The sequence below is a fragment of the Apodemus sylvaticus genome, chromosome 13 (assembly GCF_947179515.1).
Source record: "Apodemus sylvaticus chromosome 13, mApoSyl1.1, whole genome shotgun sequence".
Lineage (NCBI taxonomy): Eukaryota > Metazoa > Chordata > Mammalia > Rodentia > Muridae > Apodemus > Apodemus sylvaticus.
This window is the reverse complement of record NC_067484.1, coordinates 21,731,713-21,738,212: the sequence shown is the minus strand read 5'-3', so window position 1 is coordinate 21,738,212 and position 6,500 is coordinate 21,731,713.

Genomic DNA, 6,500 nt, shown 5'->3' with positions numbered 1-6,500 from the left:
TACCCCGGTCCCGAGTACTCCCTGTCTAACCTGCGGGGCGGCGTGGAGGTGTGGACTACCGGACTTGACTATTTCCTTAAAATTTTAAAAATAGACTTTGCTGTATGGGGAACACTAGAACCTTTAAGTCCGCATCTCTCGCCTGGGTTTAGTTCAGAGTGGAACTCCAAAGATAATTATTAAGGAACCGTTGCCCTTTTTTCTTTATTTTTTTTTTGACTCCCTGACATAAAATTTCCACTTTGGGGGTGGCGGTGGTGGTGGGCTTGTGGAAGCCCCAAAATAACTTTTAATGGAACTAAGCCTTCCATTATGGGAAGCGCCTGGATGCAGAGAGGCGTCTGCAGGTCCCGTGGCCACCACCCGGCTGAGCCACAGGGACTCATGTGCCCTCCCTGCCAATAAAGGAAGGTGGACACAGTGGGAGACCAGGACAGCCGTCACAGGAGCTAACCTTGGGATTGAGATTAGAGGTTAGGTTGTCCTAAGTTAGAATGTTCTGATACTACAGCAAAACAAAACGAAGATGAGATTAAAAATAACAGAGATGAAAGCAATTTGCTTTCCCGAATGCTGCTCTCTGAGCCTTGCTCCAGTTATATTTATGGCGCAGACAAGGTCAAGGTAACCTTCACGTCTGGGCAGTTCCATTAATTATGAAGTACCCTGTCGCCAGGAGGAAAACTCCACGGAGAATTTTATTTTCCACACCACTTGGGAACCTTCGGACCTTTGTACTATTCCGCCCCAAAGGGAAGTGGGGGCGGGGCACCAAAAGAGCCAGAGAGGGACTCCGTGGAGAAGAATGCAATCCAATAGGTGAAGTCAACTTGATGTGTCACGTTTTCGGAGACCCATAAACGGTTTATGGCCCTGTCCAGGAGGCCCAGCCGCCCTACCACCAGGGCTCCGGAGCTCTGAGTAAGTGGACGGCCCTGGGTGATGCAGCTCTGAGGTTTTACTAAATGGTCATGTGCTCCGGTCGGTTACCTGCTTAGCCCCTTCCTGTCTGTCCTCTACTCAGAGTTGCAGTTGCTGGAGAAAAGGAGACACGCTCATGTGACTAGGCAGAGCAGATGCCCGGGGCTTCTCTTGGAGTGTGCACAACTGGACCCACCAGTTAGCACTTCTGTGATGGGCCAGAGGCAGCAGTGGAGAGAAGCAGGGGATTTAATTTAAAATGATGGCCTGAAAGAAAGGACGCTTGATTCTCCACTTCTGAGGAGGGGGAGGAGGACAATTACTTTAAAAAAGTTTTAATTGGTCCTGTTCTAAAGCACTCACCCCTTTGCTAAAACCCCAGGCCAGCTCAGACCTGCATTTCTAGATTGCCTAAGTGCACCCTGATCTTCCCCTTTGAACAGGGCCTCTCAGGGGGACTCCCTTAGCAGACGGCTTCCTTTTGGTGTGTGTGTGTGTGTGTGTGTGTGTGTGTGTGTGTGTGTGCCTGTCTATCTGTCTGTCTGTCTTTCAGTAGCAGATTTCTAGGCTTCAAGGTCAGAGGTCCTGGGGAGAATGGCCTCTAGGATTCATCCCCCTTCTGGCTTGACTCATCTGGGAAGGATGTGCACCACAGTCTGAAAGAAGGGAGTGAAGAAAGGAACTTCAAGCAAACTACTGTTTGGGAGAAGGGACAATAGGCTTGAAGGTGACAGACCACAAATGAAATTCTGCAGAGCCCTAGAAACCCCTGGATTCCAAATTGTTTGCAAACGAGTGCTTTGTACCAGATAATGAGGCTGGATGACTTCCTGCCTAAAGGTCCAAACCTGTCCGTCCACTCCCTGAATAAGAGGCTGATTCTAAGGCTGGGGCAGGAAATGCTCAAGACGAGCCAGCCTGGAGCACCTTTCCTGGAGAGACAGTAAGGAAGTGCTCCGAACTAAAAGGGAGGTGGGTATGTCACACCCACAAGGGACACAAGAGAGGGAACAATTGAGTGGCACAAAAATGCGGTACTGGGTCTTCATCCAACGTGTGGTGTAAATACCCAGAAACGGATTCATACTAATCCAAAGAACCAAAGAACAGGGAAGAAGGTGATCTGTATACAGATAACAGCAGACCTTCCTAAAGGAAACGGTGTTTAATCCTCTTCCTCTTGAGCATGGGCTGTCCTTAGTGGCAGGATTCCAAAGGGACGCTGTGAGAGGGATGAGGGGAGACTCTAGTATTGTAGGGGGCCCCCACACCTAGGTGCTCAGTTTTGGGGCTGAGGGTGCTGACAGTACTCGCCCCCATGATGCATGACAGTGGCGGTTTAACCAAGTAAGCAACAGCAACCTGAGTGGAAGGACGGTGCAAAACACGTGACCAGAATTTCTCAACTGTCCTGGTGGCCAAGGACAAAGAAACTCTGACACGCGCAAGCAAGACATAAAATATTCAATGTATTTTATGTAGTATCCTGGATAGGTGCTGGGAGAGAAAAAAGATTTTAGCGACAAGTTAGATGAATTAGAATTAACTACTAAGTTTAAATTTTATTTATTTATTTAGGTTTTTTTTTGGGGGGGGGAGCAGGGTTTCTCTGTGTAGCCCTGGTTATCCTGGAGATGCTGAGACAGAGTTGGTGAGCTAACTGGAGTGGGATAATTCTCCACAGCTCTCTGCTCTCCATACTCTGAGACTTTAAAGCCGCTTCCGTTGCCCAAACAAGAAGCAACTCCATATTGAAATCCCTCTGTGTATAATCCTAATTTTTCAGATGCTAACAAAGTACTTTTTAATTCAAATTATTTTTATCTGTATTATTCTAAGATAGAGTTCCACTATGTCACTCTGTCTGGACCAATACTCTCTATAGATGGCCTTAGGAGTCTTGCCCTTTCAGTCTCCCTATGACATTGTACCTGGTTTGAAAGTACATTTTAGGAAGGCAGAAATCCCATTTATAGGCTAGCCCTTTGCTGCAGTCTAACAGACACTTTCCAGTTTGCCCATCTTGGAACAGTAAAACCCTCTAAACCAGTCTACATGGGTCTGAGCACAGCAACATCTCTGGGACAGGACCCACCTGGTCAGCATCAGCCCCAACCTGAAGGACCTTAGCTAAACTTTTATTCATCTGTGTCTTGATTTACCTGATCTTAAAGTAGGGCTACTACTCCTGCAATGTGTTGGTAACATCTCTGAAAAAGTCACCGTAGAGGATAAAGGCCCTTACCAACAAGCCTGGCCTGTACTCTGTCCCTGGGACCCACAAGGTAGACGGAAATAATCAGCTCCCACAAATTGTCCCCTGACCCCACCCTATCCCAAGTGTGCTGTGACATATGCTTGTGGACACACATATACACATACACACAGCAATTGCTTTAAAATACCACCCAAGACTCATTTCAGCTTTTCAGATTCCTGGGATCCCAGCGTGGAGTTTGGTGCCTAGAAAACGGGAGCACAGAGAGGGTTTACTCCATCCATCTTTGTTTTGTTTTAACAAAAAGAAAACCGTGTGGAGCGGCAGCAGGCTGGGTTGTACAGAGTTCTGCCAGCAGCTCCTTTAGTCCTTAGCAGTGTATAAAGAGGAGAGAGGACAGCTTCGGAGGGAGGACTGTCTCAGGGGTTCTATCTGGCCTTCATCTCTGACTCATATTCTTTTTGTTGTTGTTGTTGTTTTGTTTTGTTTTTTTGACACAGGGTTTCTCTGTGTAGCCCTGGCTGTCCTAGAATTCACTCTGTAGACCAGGCCGGCATCGAACTCAGAAATCCGCCTGCCTCTGCCTCCCAAGTGCTGGGATCAAAGGCGTGTGCTACCAGTGCCGTGCTGTCTCAAAGTTTTTATATCATGAACAAAATGCTATGGCATTATTTTAATTTTATTTATTTACTTATTTATTTAGGTTTTTGGAGACAGAGTCTCTCTATTATGTAGTCCTGGTTCATCTGGAGCTTGAAGCAATGTAGGCTAGGCTGGCCTCCAACTCTGAGAGATCCGCCTGCCTCTGCCTCCTGAGTGCTGGCATGAGAGACATGTGCACCAACCACTCCCAACCCAACATTTTCGTAATATTTAGTTTTTGTGGCTGAGTTTAACAGAAACATGAGATTCTTCATCTGCCAGTGTTGAAAGTTGTTTGGATTTTCAGTGAATTCTCCTGAGGCCTGGGGGTGAATAGGAAGAACTGAGTAGCCCTAAGAAAGATAATAAACAAAAGGCAATTGCCACACCCAGGAAGCCCTGGGAGGGAGGTTTAGTGGAGTTTTTCTCCTGAGGAATTATGACAGTAGATATACACAGTCACACATACACACGGTCACACATACACACATACATACACAGAGTCACACATACACAGAGTCACACACAATCTCACACAGTCTCACATACACATAGTCACATACATAGTCACACAGTCATACACAATCATACACAGTCTCATACACATACAGTCACATACATAGTTACACACAGTCTCACACAGTCACACATACATAGTCACACAGTCACACACCTACACAGTCACACACATACAGTCTCATATATACAGTCACATACACACATAGTCACACAGAGTCACACAGTCTCACAAATACAGTCTCACACACAGACAGTCACACATACACACAACTAGAGCAGAACTCAAGGCTTCAGAGTTTGTTGTTGTTTCAATTTCTTTTCCGCAGAGTCCAGAGCATTATACCCATGCATGGCTGTAAGGAACAGTATAGTACTGGGCATGGCGGCACATTCCTTTAACCCCAGCACTCCAGAGGCACAGCACAGCCAGAAGAGTCTCTAAATTTGAGGCCAGCCTGGTCTTACCAGTCTACATAGGGAATTGCAGGCCAGTCAGGGATTACATACTGAGGCCCTGTCTCAAAAACAATAAAACAGCAAGAGAGAGAGGGAGGGAGAGGGAGGAAGGGAAGGAGAAGGAGAGGGGAGGAGAGGGGAGGGGAGGGGAGGGGAAAAGAGTATGGTGAGATGGTCAATGATAATTAAGGTTGTCCTTTGGCACTGGTGGTGTAGATCAATGGCGGGGCGCTTGCCTAATATATGTGAGGTTCTGGCTTCAATACCAGGCAAAGGCAGGGAGTCTGTGGTAGCTTTGGTAGCTAAGTCGCCTTCCCAGCTCACAGTGGGCTTTGGAATAGGCCTCCTCTCCGGGCCTGGCAGTTCTGCGAGTCTGGTTGTTATCCTCTGTTCTTCAGGAGTCTGTGATTTGGTTGGGGAAGGTGGAGGTAGATCAGTCCCCCCTGATGCCACAATGCTATTTTCCATGTATTGAACATGAAAAAAATGTTTGTGGTCACCATGGTTGGTTCCTTTTCTGTGTGAAAAAAAACGAGCTGGCAGTACCAGGCTATATCCCCCCCATTTCAGTGACTCCGGCAAGTCACATGACCAGATTACCTCATTCATTCCTGTATCTATCATTCGCTTATTTGATACTCAAGCAAGGGACATTCAAGACCCAAACACCAGATTTGGGTGCTAAATTTCAACAGGAGTGTTGACCCAGGGAGGTCCCCAAAGGAACCTGATGGAAGGGGTTTGGAAATCGTGTCCAGGGGTGACAGAACAGAGCACTTAGTCCTGCAGGACTGGAGTTGAAAAAGACTGTCAGACGCTTTAAGCAAGGTGTGTGTGTATGTGTGTGTGTGTTGGGGGGGGGGAGTCCATTCTGTGTGTTACAGAATGCTGAGGTCAAGAGCTGGCTCAGCAGGGAGGACATCCTTTTAGCTAGAAAGCTGAGAGATATGAGCTTTCCTTGAAAGCAAGGAATCTGCTCTTCCTGAAAGGAAATCTGCTTAGGACTGAATGATCCACTCATAGATCGATCGATCCCTCCCTATGCTCACCCCTAGAGTCCAGGATTCCCGAGGAAAGGGACTTCCCAGCATCTCCTGTTTCAGGATCTAAGGTTTCATCTTTAACTGCGCTCATCTGCCTCTGGATTGAGAGTCCATCCTTTCTGCATTTGAGTCAACTTTGTTAATGAAAACCCTAGCTGGATATGGTGGTACAAAGCTGCAGCCCACGCCTGTGGGAAGCTGCAGCTTGCGGGAAATGTATGTGAACCACACAAGGTTCTGCCTCAAAAGAGTTACAATTTAAATGTAAAAGCTTAGCCTTGGCTGAGTGGTGGCCAAGGCACCAGCCTTCAATCCCAGCACTCTGGATGCAGAGGCAGGTGGATCTCTGAGTTCTAGGCCAGCCTGGTCTAACAGAGTGAGTTCTGGGACAACCTGGGCTGCACAGAGAAACCCTGTTTCAAAAAGATAAAAATCCTAATCCTGATGATTGCTATTCTTTACAGCAATTAGAGAACTCTATAAGTGCCAAATACGTCTATAAGTGCTTAATGTATATTAATAATATTATTACTTAATTCCTATATTAATCTCATGATGAAATGAGAAAAGTACTATTATTATTATTTCCCCACCTAATCAGGGAGAATATTGAGGTAGACTGGCATCTTCTGCTTTTTTAATTTTTCTTTTCTTTTTTTCCCTTTTCTTTTTTTTCATTTTTTTTTTCTTTTTGGTTTTTC